Here is a 16,954-nt window from a genome sequence, read left to right as displayed (position 1 = left end):
GGTGTTAATTGTCCTGTCTCTACGGATTTGGTAAGTGTGTGATCAATGTTCTTTGTTTATGTTTATTTAGATGGCAAAGTTAGTATCGTCAGCAGTACTCTTTTGGTTTTTTAAAGACATACCTTAGCCAAAATGATTTAGTTACTAAGTTTACAGTAATTTCACTACAATATAATGGACTTAATATCTTCCACTTCTACAAAGCTCTCAGATCCACTGTAAGGCTGCATTTACACTGCATGGTTCACGTGAATCAATTACGAGTTTTTTCTGTCATGTGGCAAAGAATAGACATGGCCCATGTACATGTAATCAGGAAAAAAAAACACATGGATTCTGATTTACTCAATTCAGATTCAGGACTTGTTCATATGTGGAAATTTATCTGATATAAATCGGATCTGTGCCCTTGTATCTGCAGTGTAAACAGGTAGATCAGATTTTTACCTGTCAATGCAAGTCGCGCATCATTAAAAACTGCAGCGAATGATATAAACTCTGACGCTTTCATTTCAGAACAGACTTCAGCAGAGTCCCAAACCTAAATCTCATACTCGAGGACTAAAAAAGCTTTTATATTGTCATATAGCACACATATTTAAGCATGTTAGCAAGAGAGAGAGCACAACATCCACCACGTAACCAATATAAACTAATATAAAACTGTGGCATATGTCATATGCATAAATCACACCATGGACATTACATTAAGATGCCTACAGGTTTAAAAATGCCTCGATTAAAAGGCGATGGCCAAATGAGAACTTTTCTGTCATAAACTATAGTAAACAACTTAGTTTACATATAGTCAACAACTTGTTGAAAAAAGTAACCCTGTGAGCAGATTAAATACAGAAACAGAGAAAAGAGCACTCTTTTATTATAAGCTGACAGTGAGCACCCACTCTTTTTTTCCTGGTCAATGTGCCTTTGCCTTGTGCTGTGTAAATGCAATCAATAGGATACGGGTCACGTTTAATAGATGATGTAAGGAGGTCAGCAAAAAAAAAATCAGATACAGTCACAAAATCGGAATTGACCAACAAGATCTGCTGTGTAAATGCTGCAAATGCTGCTCTTCAAATCACTGTCGATCTCCCCTGCGTCTGTGTTTGTGTTGCCAGTGTGAAAATTAGCTGTTGTGCGCGTAATAAAACTCCCCTTTTCATGCAAACCTTTTCCTCTTTCACCACTTGACCCTCCCACCTAAACAAAGCTGGACTCACCCACTTTCCTGTCTTTTTTAAAACTAGAGGTGTGAAAACACCCTGAGACAAGGAGGGTTTCATGGCCCTTTAAAGTCAAGACAAATTATTGATTTGGTCCATATTGTTGGTACATATTTAGTACGAAATCATTGAAGAAAATCAGAACATATTAGTTTGAATGAAACATAAACACTGACATGCATTCAGAATTAGCCACTCCATGAGATTTACTACTATCCTTTTAGTGCCAAAAGAGTGTACCTTCCTTTCACTGGGGATCCCGTCTTCTGAGCATCTTCAAACAGACTACATTAGCGTAGTTCTCCTGAAAGACAAATTATGAAATGTATAATCAACTACTTTAATTGTTTTAGAAATAAACAAAATAAACAATAACACAACCCAGACAATGGGCCTACTGCTCTCAAAGGAGAGAAGACATGGGGGGTCTATTTGCATGTTAACTTTTCACCAAGAATCGTCATAGGCGGTATAGAAGACACAAAGATTTTCAAGCAGCAGATTTTCATGTGCAAATTTCAGCTTCGTGTTCTTACCCGACACATTATTATTTCATCAGCAGCCCCAGCGGGTTTTCTCGCTACGTTATTCTTGCCTCCCCGTGGAAGTGTAAAGTCTCTGGCCTCCTTCAGGACCTCTTAAGTCTGTTTACTCTCAGCTGAGGATGCTAAGCGGGACACAATTTTGCAAAGAGAGAACTCATTAAATGCTAAGACACCAGTTGTGACCAGTGTTAGCCATGTTAGTCACAATAATTGCATGTACACTGTCCGAGTTGACGCTTGCCGGCTCTCAAGCCAACATCAGGTGTTACAGTCAATTAGCAGGCCTTAGCAAATGCTTTGAGGTGTGGAAACAAGTTCTCATGAGCTGGAACAGTCTTCAGGAAAAACAATATCCTGGTTGGCAGTGTGTTTGGCCATATTTGGTTGAGGGGGAAGTGGGGGAGCTATTTCGAGCTTTTTAAACCCTTAACAAACTGAGACAAACAAATCCAAACAGCAGCAAATGCACAGAGCAAAACACACTCATTAATACAGAAAGCGAGAGCAATGAGCCAAACAAAGAGGCCCTGATAAAAGTGAATACATGCATCCAGATTGACTATACTCTCACTCTGGCAAACACACTTTTCACAGGCTTAGAATATGAAATGACGATGTTCCTAATGTTATATGCTGCCAAACGGATTTGATCAGCGGGTGCTTTTCGAAGGAGACAAAGCTTTGATGTCAGTTATCAACGTCCAAAAATGTAATTTGGAATTTTATTTGACATGTTTCCTCCGATGCAGCAAAGTCTACCATTGATTAAAAATGCTACGAAACTTTAAAAATGGCAAAGACACTCACTATACTGCCACAGATCAGATGTCTCTGTCTCTCTTTGAAACTACTACTGATAAAACACTGTTAGTGATTTAATTATGTTTTCTTTTCTGTTGTTCTTACAGAAAAGTAATCTTACCTATATTACCATTCAAAACTATGGGATTAGTAAGATAATTTTTCCTACAGTTGAAGTCAGAATTATTGGTCTACCTGTTTATTTTTTTCCCCAATTTCTGTTTAACTTAAAGAAGAATTTTTTCAACACATTTTTTCAACACAGTTTTAAAAACTCATTTCTAATAACTGATTCATTTTTTCTTTGCCATGATGACAGTAAATAAAATTTCACTAGATATCTTCTTCACTTCTATACAGTTTAACGTGACATTTAAAGGCTTAACTGGGTTAATTAGGTTAACTAGGCAGGATAGGGTAATTAGGTAAGTTATTGTATAATGATGGTTTGATCTGTAGATCGAAAAAACATATAGCTTAAAGGGGCAAATAATATTGACCTTAAAATGGGTCAAAATATCTTTGCCATGATAACAGTAAATAATATTTTACTGGATATTTTTCAAGACACTTTTATACAGCTTGAAGTAACATTTAATGGCTTAACTATGTTAACTGGGCAGGTTAGGGTAATTATTAGGCAAGTTATTGTATAACGATGGTTTGTTCTGTAGACAATTTTGACCTTAAAATGGTTTTTAAAAAATTAAAAACTGCTTGTATTCTAGCCAAAATAAAACAAATAAGACTTTCTCCAAAAGAAAAATTATTATCAGGCATATAACTGTATAATTGACATATAAAATTTTCCTTGCTCTGTTAAACATTATTAGAAAAATATTTTAAAAAGAAAAAAAAATTAAAAGGGGGTTTAATAATTCTGATTTTAACTGTATTACTATTTGTCTATAATTTGAGTCTATTATGCACATAAACACAAGACTGTGCTTATTTATCACAAAAACAGTAAATAACAGTCTAATTTACTAAAATAGCATTTTAAAATAACTATTTTAATAAATAATTTACTTAAATAAATAACTATTATATAATTAATAAGTTATGGCACCACTGAATTTTCAGCAGCCATTATTTCAGTCTTCCGTGTCACATGATATTTAGGTGCTCAAGAAACATTTTTGTTAATATCACTGTTAAACATTAATATGATAAATATTTCCAATAATAATAATAATAATAATAATAATGTTTTTTTCCTTTTACTTTTGTCAATTGGTGAAGTTCCCACTGGCTTGCTTGGTTTAGAACTTGAGGAGCTGCACATCGATGGATTTGCTCTTCAGTGGATTTGCTCATTCTTTTATACATTAATTTTCTTTTCGGCTTAGTCCCTTTACTAATCAGGGATCATGGAATAAACTGCCAAATTATCCAACATATGTTTTACACAGCGGATGCCTATCCAGCCGCAACCCAACACTGGGAAACACCCATACACTCTTGCATTTACACACATACCCTACGGCCAATTTAGCTTATTCAATTCACCTACAGTATACCGCATGTCTTTAGACTGTAGGGAAACCAGAGCAACCTGAGGAAACTCAAGTGAATATGGGGAGAACATGCAAACTCCACACAGAAATGCCAACTGACCCAGCCAGGGCTTGAACCAGTGACCTTCTTGCTGTGAGGAGATCGTGCTACCCACTATGCCACCGTGATAGCACTCCCACACTGTGAAAAGTAGTTTGTTAGGTTTCTTCATTGACTTAAGCAAACTTGTTGCCTTCGCATCATACCTTCACATTCAGTACTATTTACTAATGTAGAAAAAGTAATTCTTACTTGTACTGAGTCACATTTACTCAGGTTAATTAAGTCATCTTAAATTTATATCAAGTATTATTTATTAATGTAGTAAAAGTAATTCTTGCTTATATTGATTCACATTTACATAGGTCAATAAAATTATGTTAACTCACTTAAAACTGTACTCTAAGGAATGCTAGTGATGCTAGTATCACTAGCACTGAAAACTGTACTCTAAGTAATGCTAATTATACTAGTAAAGTTTACCTAAACTGCCATCTTAATTATGCTTATAATTAAATTGTATGGTAACATGGTAAAAGGTAAAAACCACAGGTGTCAGTGCAGTGAAAATTAAACCACACTGAATGGAACTAAACTGAATTTCCACTCTGAAAACTGGACTGACCCAGTTTCAATTTACTAGAATTTCTATGTTAATCTGCTTTGACACAATCTACATTGTAAAAGCAAATTGTAGAATTAAAGATTTTATTGAGTTGAAATTCTGAATCCTTTGATGAATAGAAAGTACAAAAAGAGCAGCATTAACAGCAAAACAGAATGTTTGTTACCGTCTCTTCAGATCAATGTAATGTATACATTTCTGTACAAATACTTAACCACTTCAACAGAAGGTTATGATGCAAAGCCCAGACGAAAGGCTGTTGCCTGTGTCTGAGCAGATGTCTTCATCTCATTTGCATAGTTAAAACAGCAAAACAAAATATTTCAAAAACACAGAGGCGGACTTAGTAATCTAATATGCCACGAGTAATCCAGAAAGTCCCATGATATCTAACATCCCGTGCTATATTTGGAAGACAATTAAGTTCCAACCTTTATGCTGTTTGACTCCACCTAATCATATTGATGCTTCACATGTTTACTAAAATCTCCTCTCATTATTCACGCCAAAGTGTGTAGACCCACCAACAGAGACATCTTATTGGTCCATCTACTACACCTAATGACGTTAAAAATAAATTAACTGCCTATGATGGCGTAATGTCATGCATCATCTTAAATAAATAAAGTAACTTGTTATTCCTTGAGAGAGCAATATCTGACAGAAACTTTTGTGATAGCCCAGCTTACACCTGGTTTATGACAGAGATAGTAAATCTATAATATAAACTGCATGTAAACAACTTGACTTTTAACACTGTTGGGCAAATCCAGAGTCACGAGGAGTGAAGCAACTAATCTCTGTCAGCTAAAGGGCAAAGCTCTTGGGGAGAAATATGAAAAAAAAAATCTGCTGTTCCATTTTACCACTTTTGACTTTACATGGGAGTACTGCATCTTTTCAAAGACTTTTAAACTAGTGCACTTATACTTATTCTTGAACTTTTATCAATGGTGATTGTAGCAATGACTATGCCATGGCTCTAACTAAAGTAGATTATATTTGTAATTTTAAATAACTATTTTAAAAATGACTAAGCAGTTAGAGATAGTTTAGCCAATAATAATGTTTTTGGTAATATTTACAGTACTAGTAAATGAATAATGATGTATTAATATGTAAACTAAACGTTACTTTGTTATGGATTAATGATGAGTTATCGCATGCGTTAATCATGAACTAAACTTAACTACAACATGAGTCACAAGAGTTCATGAGTAAATACTTGTTACATGTATTAATTAACATTTAAGTTTAAGCTAAATGTAACCAATATGGAGTCATGAGCTTTCAATGCATAATTATGTCATGAGTTTACTTGGAGGGGCACATCACCATTAACTCATTCTTAACTACTCATGAACTTCTGTGTTTAAACTGTTCATGTTTGATGCTGACAGAACACATTTCTAGTGTTATTCAGTGTAAACGCATTAGACGGACATACATAAGGAGATCATAAGTAGTTAAGAATTGGTTAATGATGATGTGCCCCTTCAAGTAAAGTCATGACATAATCATATATTAACATTTCATGAGTTTGTAATGGTTAAATTAAGCATGAACTTTTACTTATTCCTGGCCTCTTCTACCTTGCGGTGTAGAGGCTGAACAACATTTCTACCACTTTTTCCTGTATGCAGCTACTGTTCTGGTGCAGTTTGGGTCTACTTTTCTCTTTTGGAATGCTGGGTTAAGTGAGTCCATCCACTTCATTCGAGGCCTGCCTCTAGGACGTCTTTCTTGGGTTCTTGCCTGTAGCAAAATGCTTTGGAACCCTGCGGTTTTTTATCTTAACAACATGACCGAACCACCTCATCTTATGCCTGTCAATTATTCATTCAGCGGTTCCTCTTATAGGTTTGTTCTGATGGTCTCCTTGCTTTACTCGATTCTTTCGTTAATGAACTTCTGTTTCCATATATTTCGCACTTCATCCTTATGTACAAGAAATCCAACGTCTGCTCTGCTTTGGTTCCTTGTTAATACAGAATGCATGAGTAAAAAGCCAACTGTTTTACATCATTGTTCTTTCTTTTTATTCTCTGTTAGGGCTAAGAATTTGACTTTTGTTTTGCTGATGACCTCCACGAGTTCATCAATTTTTCCTGCCAGGCTTCTTACATTCAAAGTTTCAAAAGTCGTAGTCCAATTTCCTCGCCATGTCAGTGACCGTTTAGACAGTCTGGTTAGATTACTTTGTTCTCTTTTAATTAGGTTTGTTTAAGCATAAACTACTGTAATGTGGTAATTAATACATTAAATAAAAGCAAGCATGTACTAACAAGTAATTAGGAAAGCCTTTATTTACTCATGAACTCATGTTGTAGTTAAAGTTAGTTCATGATTAGCGCATGCATTAACTCATCATTGATTCATAATAAAGTAATGTTTCAGTTACATATTAATACATCATTATTCATGTACTGGTATTGTAAAGTGGTACCACATTTTCATTATTTACTCACCTTCATGCCAACCCAAATTTAAACAATCTTCTTACATCTGTGGAAAAAACAAAACACATTTTAGCACTTCTTCAGTGAGAAATGTTTGTTATTTAAGCCATAAAGTTCTCCAAATCTTTATTTTTCTATTTGGATGACTTTGGATGCTCCATGTAAACAGTGCTTTACCAATGGTTACGTCACATCCATGATGCCAAGTGAAAGCAACAGGGTTTACTTTTAACTTTTAGTTCATGATGGTTACATTAAGCATAAACCAATGTGGTAATTAATACATTAATTAACAAACAAGCATGTACTAACGAGCAATTTTTATTTATTTATTTATTTTTGTTTTTTTGCTTGTTTATTTAACAGGGACAATACACTTTACATTGTTATACAAAGACAACCAATGTTGCATACATAGAGCAAATAGCATAAAGCTAATTTGCAACCCTCGTCCCTGGTTAGGCTTTACGTAAAAATATTAAAATTAATAAACAAAAAAAAAATACAAAAAAACAATACAACAAACTTGTACAGTATATACAGAGCCACAAACATAAAATGTAAGTCAATCTGCATACTAAAGTGAAATGTAAACCTTACCAACCTGAAAGAATAAGACTTATTAAGATTAAGCCTTAATTAAGATTAAGCCTAAAATTAAGCCTTTATTTAAGCATTGACTGACTCATGCTGTAAAGTTAGTTGATGATTAGCGCATACATTAACTCATCATTAATCCATATTAAAGTAACGTTTCAGTTACATATTAATACATCATTATTCATGCACTGTTATTGTAAAGTATTACAACATTTTCATAATTTACTCATATTCAAGCCAACCCAAATTTAAACAATCTTTTTAAATCTGTGGAAAAAACTAAAGAACATATTTTGTAAAGCACTTACTCAGTGAGAAATATTTGTTATTTAAGCCATAAAGTTGTCCACATCTTTATTTTTCTATTTGGATGAATTTGGATGCTCCATGTAAACAGTGCTTTACCAATGGTTACGTCACATCCATGATGCCAAGTGAAAGCAACAGGGTTTACTTTTTTCTTTTTCCGATTGTAAATATTTGATACACCATTGCACAGACAAGGTCGGTAAGCAATTCTTTCACACTAGTCTAATGCTAACACGTGTAATGTGCTAAAGTGCTTTGGTTACACTTTCAAAACAGTGTTATAGTTGCATATTTTATTTATTTGCAGTGCTGCACACTTGCCCTCCAGGCATCCATATTAAGTATTACTGTAAACATGTTTTCATTTGTTTTGAAGGACAAGTCAGATATTTCAGGGGTAATCGACAGCATGCCTGCAGATCCTGCCGATGGATCTTAAGTTGTGCATAACCTAGAATAATCCAGGAAAAACAGTGCATATTGGTTTGTATCATAAAAACCTTTGAAGTAATTCAATGCTGCTTCTTTTCAATGCACTGTTTCTTGCTGCTAAATGCTAATTACTTGCCTAAATCACAAGAAATTAAAATGGCGAAAGTATTGAGGAGGTTGAGAGACTGATGGCTTCCTTATCAAAATGAATTTTAAATGAGTTATAATCAATATTCAAGAAGATGGCTTTTCACCATTTATATTTCTATCAAGGATCATGAATACTTAACAGTAAAAAAAAAAAAACTCTTCACAGATATAGTTAATCCCTTACTGCTAAAAGGCAATCAGGCAAATCAGATACGATTAATTATGAATTGAACTATTACCGCAATTCCGCCAACTCCGGAAGCTTGCATTAGCAAAAGTGCATGCACAACACGATTTATACACAGTTTTGCTCTCTCCTGATATTTCTACTGGGCAAATGATGCAGGGGCCTGCTTCATATGCAGCGTCCGTCCCGCTCTCCGGGTTTCATTTATATCAAAAAGACTCAAATAGGCAGAAAGTCAGAGAGCTTCCAGAATACCATATCGTTTCCTCCTCACCTTTCCTTTGTGAATCCGGCCAGCTGAAGAATGTCTCATTAATGTTGATAGCCAAGACTCAGACACAAAGACAGAGGGAGAAAAAAAAAACACAGCGAGAAATGCAGTGGGGTGGACGGTGGTAAAGCGGCAGTCTGGTATACGTGTCTTGCAGTTAACCAAAGATACACCCTCCCTACCCTGCCTTCCTCCCTCAGAAAGCCCAGCAGTCAAGGCGCATTAGTGCAGCGAGCGGAAAGTCACATAGTTGAGATTTGCACTCCAAAAATAGTCATTTACCGGTGTGGCGGTGGCACGGGGTGGCATCTGAAAACCTGGATGCCTGAGGACACCCCCAAATAAATCTTCTCCAGGCCTACTACAAGCAGACGGTAGGAAGGAGCGAGGGGTGCAGGGGTGCTATAATGGGCTATGTGAGGAATGGAGGATCCTGAAGGAGGCCCACAGGAGAGATACGTCGCCTGTGGTCTTGCCTTGGGCAGGCCATACACAGCACTCAGGTGGGCTGTCAAACACTTGGGGTTGAGGGGAGGGGCTCCCAAAAGCCTTAACCCTCACAACACTGCAACTTTACAAGAAGAAGCATCCTGGATGTGGTAAACAAGCATTTGTGAGGAGAACAATCTTGAGAATCTTGAATACAATGGAGGCAGAGATGAAAATCATTAGATTGGGGCAGTTATCTTTATTTGTTTATGCTAACAAGAAATACAATTTTGAATGTCTACCAAACTTAAAATGGCAGTGATTGTGAATGACATTAGGTATTCACCTTATTCTCCGCAGACGAGCTGGCGCTGCCATTTGAATATTTTTGTCTCGCGACTTCCGGTCACATTCACTTCCATTCATTTTTTGACGTTGAAAACTGCTCGTTACGCTGCTTGATGTTGCAATTTGATATTTTCTTATTATATTATTCGACTTGGTCTGTATAGTCATGCAAACATTTGTTTGTAGAGCAAGTAGTTTGACCATTTTCTGCCGTTTAATATTCCTAGTCATTTCTCCCATAGGCTACTGAATCGGAAGTTCTAAGACAATCGCAAAAACAGGCGCACTTCCGCATTTTAGAATAAGGTCAATAGCTTGGTTTTGAGGCAAACCTAATACCAAAGTAAATGCATTCATTAAGTTATGGTAACATTGGTAGATCTCTAATAGGAACAATATATGGTAGCAGGAGGTTATATTCACAGCTGTTAGAATCTGTTATGATAATTGCAAATTTTAAACATGACGTTATAAAATTCAGCTCAGGTATTGACAGAACTTCACTGTAAATTTTCATCTTAATACTGTATACCTAACAGGTAATTCAAGATCTATAACATCCACTTTTAGATGGAAGCAATAACAAACTTTTTAAGGCATGTCTTTAAATGCAAATGAGCTATTTATTCTGAACCCCCCATCCAGAAGAGGATGGGGCCTTTACATCTTGTGCCTTAGATACTTAAATTCAAAGTTTTTAGAAAATCAGTACTTACTTATTTTGGATTGTCTTGCAGGTCTTTTTCATGCTCAAACAACAAATTATGAAGGAAGCTGAAAGTGCAAAGACCATTTATTAGATCCCATGTAGCAACAAAGACTCATTCTGAAAACGTAGCCCTATATAGATTTCTGGAGATTGCGAAATATGTAGCTGAAAGTACATAAGGCAGCTTTTCGTCTTTAAAACAAACACTTCGGGGCGGTATTATGCAGTTCCTTTTTGCGCTTACCAGCTGACCTCCGTATGGACGGTATTCCCGCTGTTACCAGTTTGTCCAGTTAGCTCACCATGTACGTCGGCAGACTTGAGACACAGAGAGGGGATGACCATGATGACGGTGTTCAAGTCTGGTAAGGAACAGTTCCAGAAAGCAGGTAAGACAAAAACAGAAGCCAAAAAATAAAATAAGCAAGTGAATAAAAGGGTGAGAATGTGGTAACATCCAAAAATGTGGTAAAAATAAGGCAAGTGTTTGTTTGTTTTTTTGGAATACGTTTGAAAACATTTTGGGTTTAAGGAAGTGGGTGGGCACTGGTCAATCTGTGCTTTTGAAAACACTATTGGTTGGGTGGGTGGGTCAGTCGATCTGTCAGTCAGTTATACAGTCAGTCGACAGTACCCTCTGGTGGATTTAAAAATTTGAGATCTCAAATAGCATACACAGTGGCCTCTGGTGGATTTGCGAAAACAAAAACTGCAAAAAAAAAAAAAAAAAACATAGCTCCTGAGACGTATTTGGCACTCTCCTGAAATGTATGTATGTTTTCAGAATGAGCCTGGGTTGCCATATTCACATCAGCAAAATCACTGTGAAAATTTATTTTTTCACTTTTGAAAAATTACATAAAGCACAGCAAAGGATTTTGCCAATTCATTTTCATCTAGATATAATAAATGTTAGAGTGATTTCTCTGTTTAAGTCTCACAGTATTTCAAAATTGTGAGTAGTGTAGTTCTTTTACTGTGTTTTTGTTGTCACAGAAAGAATTCCATCGGCTTAATAGAGATTTGAATTTTTAGCTTTGTTTCTGGAGCAAGACTATGGCTGAAATTTTAGCTGTTAATATTAGACTAAAATTAGACTACTTAAGAAACATACTTAATTCCCACTATTAACTACTGGCTTATTACTAGCTCATTAGATATTAGCTCTTTGTTAGTACTTGATGTAATATCGAACTCTCAAAACTGTACTTATACAGTTTCAGTTTACTAAAACTTCTATGTTACGCTGTCTACATTATAAAAGCCCTTTATAAATAAACATGAATTAAATTGAAGTGAAAGTCTATGATCTTATTCCAAATCCCTAATTCTACTCAATACCTTAACCCACTACTACCATAATGACTATTAATAAGCAGCAAGTTAGTACTTTATTGAGCTAAAATTCTTAGCAGGAATGGCAAAAAAATGTACCTTAAAATAAAGTGTAACCTTGTACACATTTCACTTTAATGTCGTTTTATAGTCATTTAACTGAATGTCATTTTTTGTTGTTGTTGTTTGGCCAGAGAGAATCATGCCATATTCTGTTTTTTGGGGGGAAACTCTGCCACTGATGGTTTACATACACGTTTGATGACAGCCGGGCTGTCAGCGTAGATTCAAAATGACATCTTTGTTTTTACTTCTCTTACCAGCCAAGGGCAATCATAGTAGATGAGCTCAGACTTCCTATACTTGACCAAACTAGAGATAGAAGCCTCTGGCATGTCTAAAAATGGGAAAACCATACCATCTGTTCACATTCAAACATTCAACATGGATGAGGCCTGTATACGACTCTTCATAAAATCGTCAACAACAGCGCTCTGTCTCTCAATAACGCACATATTTACAAAGAGAGATGCATCGCAGCAAACATCAAAGTCTCAGAGCAGTGCTCAGCGGGACATCTGGGGAACACTGCTCCGCATTCAGCAGGGAGGTCATTATCAGCCCACGCTCACACAGTTGTCTTCATACACAAGTCTTTTTACCGTTTTGAGAGTTAACGCTGAAACAACAGTCTGACCGTATTGTTGTAGTGTGGACTCATGTCTACGGCAAACAACTTAGAAAACAGAGATGAATGGAACAATACTCAACTATTCAGATCATATCAGGTCACTATGGTCACTGATAAACTCATAAACCATCACAATTCAACAAGTGGCAAAGGAAAAAGTGAAAACAAAACAGTCAGAAAGTAGACAGATATAGATATATATAAGCACACACACAAAACAAACCATTTAAAAATGAAGTTAGCAGTCCAAAGCAATAAACAAATCAATTCACCCTTAAATCAAAAGAAATAGCCTGTAATTCTCCAACTCTACAATCCATCTCTAGTTAGCGAAACGAAGTATACAAAAAGAGTAAAAAATAGCTTGCATAGCATTCATTAGCTACAAATAAATAAAAAAAAATCTCTCTCTAATAGTTCCCTAAATCCCACAGCTCCCTGCACTATAGAGCGCTGAAAGAAAGATGCGAAGGAACGCCGTCTCCCACAAGTGCTTGTTAGGCCCAAATTATTATTGCAATGAATAATTTTAAAAATAAATAAGTAAATAAATAAATAAATAAAAAAGGAAACATTTATAGATCTAAGTATTATCAGAGGACTGAAAAGTTTGTTGCCGAGCTCCAGAGACTCGTTTGAAATTTGCTTTTGTTTTTCACTTTGATCTTTAACGGTTTACCTCTCCTCCAGCACTTCACCCTACCTACCCACTGAGACGGCTTCTCACTTCACGTTTCAATGCCATCAAGTCGGACACTAATGCATGACATAACTTCAACATTATTAATAATACAATCACTTTATTTCTGTCGCTTACCATAAGTGGAAAACTCATAAATATTGTCATAGTTGAGAAAATTTTATTATACAACAATGCCTAATTTGTACTTTAACAGTGCTTTTTAAAATGAATAATTTTGTAATGTTCTGAAAAATGAAGGATAGAAAACTGAATAAGAACTTTGCTGGTAATAAGGTTATTGTAGCAATTATGGATGAATAATCAAAAGTAGCGTTTTTACACTTACACTAATTGTGACATGGAAGAGTATTTAACTGCGAAGATTTCTGCATGTCTGTGTGAATAACTGGTGGAGATTGGTTTACTACAAGCACATCATTTCCCTCTCCAGAGCTATTCCGAGAGTCACTTTACAAATATAAGGGTTATTGTTACATCAACTTAAAAAAGTAATTAAGTGTTCAATTGTTCTTTTAATTTAACTTTTAACCTAAAACAGAATTTGTGAAAAAGTCAAATCAGTTAAAGTATTCGCTTCCCTGTTTATTTTTTCCCCCAATGTCTGTTTAAAGGAGAGTTTTTTTTCAACACATTTCTAAACATATTGGTTTTATTAACTCATTTCTAATAACTGATTTCTTTTATCTTTGTCATGATGACAGTGAATAATATTTGACTAGATATTTTTCAAAACATATTTTTCTATACAGCTTAAAGTGACATTTAAAGGCTTAACTAGGCAGGTTAGGGTAATTAGGCATGTTATTGTACAACGATGGTTTGTTCTGTAAACTGTTGAAAAAAATATATAGCTTAAAGGGGCTAATGATATTGACCTTAAAATGGTGTTAAAAAATTTAAAACTGCTTTTATTCTAGCCGAAATAAAACAAATAAGACTTTCTCCCGAAGAAAAAAATATTATCAGACATACTGTGAAAAGTTCCTTGCTCTGTTAAACATCATTTGGGGAAAAATGTAAAAAAAATAAAAAAATAAAAAAAAATTCGAGTGGGGCTAATAATTCTGACTTCAACTGTAAGTAGGAACCTTTTATGCAATGAAAATGTGTATACGTATTTGTTTTAAGACAGCATACCAGTATCAACCACCCAGAAAGTCAACTGCCTATCAACATGATAATATGACTTAAACACCTTGACAATTAAATAATCAACATCTAGCATTAAAGTAGCATTTAGAAAGTAAAAATTAATTCTCCCTGAAAAAAAATAGGTCTGCATGTGTTAAATTTAAACAAATTTATTAATATTCAACTTGATTTTTTGTTTAAATTCAGCCCAAATAAACTATTTACAACCACTTAACTTAAAAAAAATTAAATCCAAGGAATCATCTTTGAATAATTTATTTCAGGGCTACCTTCATTTACTTCCCACTGACTCCCATGGTATGGGAAATGCACGTCAATGGGGACCAGAGGATGTTTGGTTACACACACATTCTTTAAAATATGTGATTTTGGGTTCAGCACAAATCAGTTTTAGAACAACTTGAGGGTGAATAAACGATGATAGATTTTTTTTATTTTTGGGTGGCCCATTTTGAAGAGGCAAGCACTGCTCACATTTTATTTGTTCTCTAAACTAATTCATACTTACAATTTTATCTCTGGTCATGTGCTTTAACATTTTTACTTTCAACATCAGAGTCTATTTGACTAAAACAAAAAGATTCAAACACTTACTCAGCATAGCAGGGTGCTGAATACATGCGGGGACTGTGCAAGAAAAAATGTCAGACAGAAAAAAAGCTCAGCTAAATAAATGGGGCAAAAGACAAGACAGACAATGAGTGCAAAATTAGGAGAGACAGACAGAGACGGCAACACTCATAGCGGAATCCAGACTACTCTCCATCCTGTCCCGTTGGGACGAGTACCAGCAGAGGGGGAACAACTCAACCCTCGGCTCCGGTTCTGAGTGATATTGTAATGAGCCAGTTTCACTGGCCCTTCAACAAACCCCCCAACACACACACACCTCAACCAGCTCCCCAGGCCCCCGAGCGGCTCGCTCCATTCCGTTTCATCACACTTCAAACAGGCCTGGCGCTCCACAGGCCTGCACCAGACCAGGGGACGCAACATCTGCATGAGGAGCGAGGAGGGGAGGCGTGTCTCACGGGGGGACGCACTGTGTCTCGGAGCAGATGTCACATGAACCTGAACAGCAGGACGGGGAGGATGCCGTGAGGCACACTGCAACAGGTTGACAGAGAGAAAGAGAGAGAGAGGGCGAGAGAGAGAGAAAGAGAGAGTGAGAGGGAGAGGAGGGGGAGGGAGAAGTGAGAGAGATCGTTCCAGCATTGTGGCTTCCCCCTTTTGGGGACCCTCTGATTCAGATCTTTCTCCGCCGTTGCCCCCTTCTGCCCCCTTTGACAATAAAATTAAGTAATTAGTCACCCTCGTCCTCATAAGCTAATCATGTCCATGTGCTTTTTTCATTATTTAAATCGTGTCGTCCCAGGGTGCTCCCTGAGGGCTTCTCCTGGTAAGGGTTGGTCCGGCTGGGAGAAGATATGCTGTTTCAAAGGTCCCTCCGGCAAAGAAAGCCATGCATCATGGACCTGCTACTAAATCTTACATAAAATGATTTGATTTCTTAAGGGAAAAGCAAGCTGTTTTGTAACATCACTTAACATTGGCACTAGTTCAACTCTCATCTCTCTGTTCGAATGTGTTGTTGCTCTCAAAGTTGTGAAAAAGTTCACATCGATTGATTCACTCACAGCACTAACCAACATAATGCTGCTAATGTGCTGATACCTTAAATGCCTGCTTATTTGTTACTGCATCCATATATGTTTTCCATTCATTTAGTATGCAGCTCGTTAGTAAATAAAACCATAGTTTGCCCAAAAATGAAAATGTACTCACTATTTACACTCTCTCAAGTGGTACCAAACCTTTATGATTTCATTTCTTCTGTTGAACAAATACTATTGATGTCAATGGTTGAAGATTTCTCCCTTTCTTCGCTATTTCCTACTTTGCGTTCCACAGAAGAAAGAAAGCCAAACCAGTGTGAAACAAGTAAAGTGTGAGTAAATGATGGCAGAATTTTCTTTTGGGTGAACTATCCCTATAATATATAACATTATAAAGTTTCAAATAAGCAAATAAAAGAAAATGACACTACAAATAGTTCAAATAAGTGACAGACCGTCTGAAATCTGAGCGGCCCAAATGCTATTCGTGCAGTGTAATCAGGCAGCACTCTCACTAATTATTTCAGCAGACCGGATGCACTCCCAATTACCAGCAGATACGCCAAAGCCTGCGTAGAACAATCAAGCACAGCGTACGCTCGACTACACTGATTCCCCATGCTGTTGTCGGATATCTTCTGCTGCACTGGGCCTCGATTGGAAACAAATACCTTTCGCTGACCTCCAGCACCGAATGTGGTGGCGGCCGAACAACTGCTGATTCACCCCCAAACCTTTTGCTCAGCGTCCATGTACTAGATGTGCTACTGTGGCTAAATGTAATTAGAGAGCACATTAAACTTTGC

At 36.3% G+C, this 16,954-nt stretch overlaps 1 long non-coding RNA gene across 3 annotated transcripts in view; it reads right to left on the bottom strand.

Moving 5' to 3' along the window:
* LOC137490590 (uncharacterized) overlaps positions 1–16,954 on the bottom strand; it is a 67,367-nt gene that overhangs the window by 30,829 nt on the left and 19,584 nt on the right. For 2 of the 3 annotated variants that reach the window (XR_015520196.1, XR_015520195.1), the window contains 4 exons: positions 10,659–10,716; positions 7,226–7,262; positions 1,766–1,896; positions 1,027–1,533 (listed from right to left, as the gene is read on the bottom strand). This is a non-coding gene — a long non-coding RNA (uncharacterized LOC137490590). Of the gene's footprint in view, positions 1–1,026; positions 1,534–1,765; positions 1,897–7,225; positions 7,263–9,168; positions 9,362–10,658; positions 10,717–16,954 lie in introns of those variants that run through there. The other variant, XR_015520197.1, reaches the window with a different exon arrangement.

The sequence above is a fragment of the Danio rerio genome, chromosome 21 (assembly GCF_052040795.2).
Source record: "Danio rerio strain M-AB ecotype USA chromosome 21, GRCz13ab, whole genome shotgun sequence".
NCBI classification, from domain to species: Eukaryota; Metazoa; Chordata; class Actinopteri; order Cypriniformes; family Danionidae; genus Danio; species Danio rerio.
The sequence above is the reverse complement of the archived record's forward strand: the minus strand, read 5'-3'. Positions and strand labels throughout refer to the sequence as shown.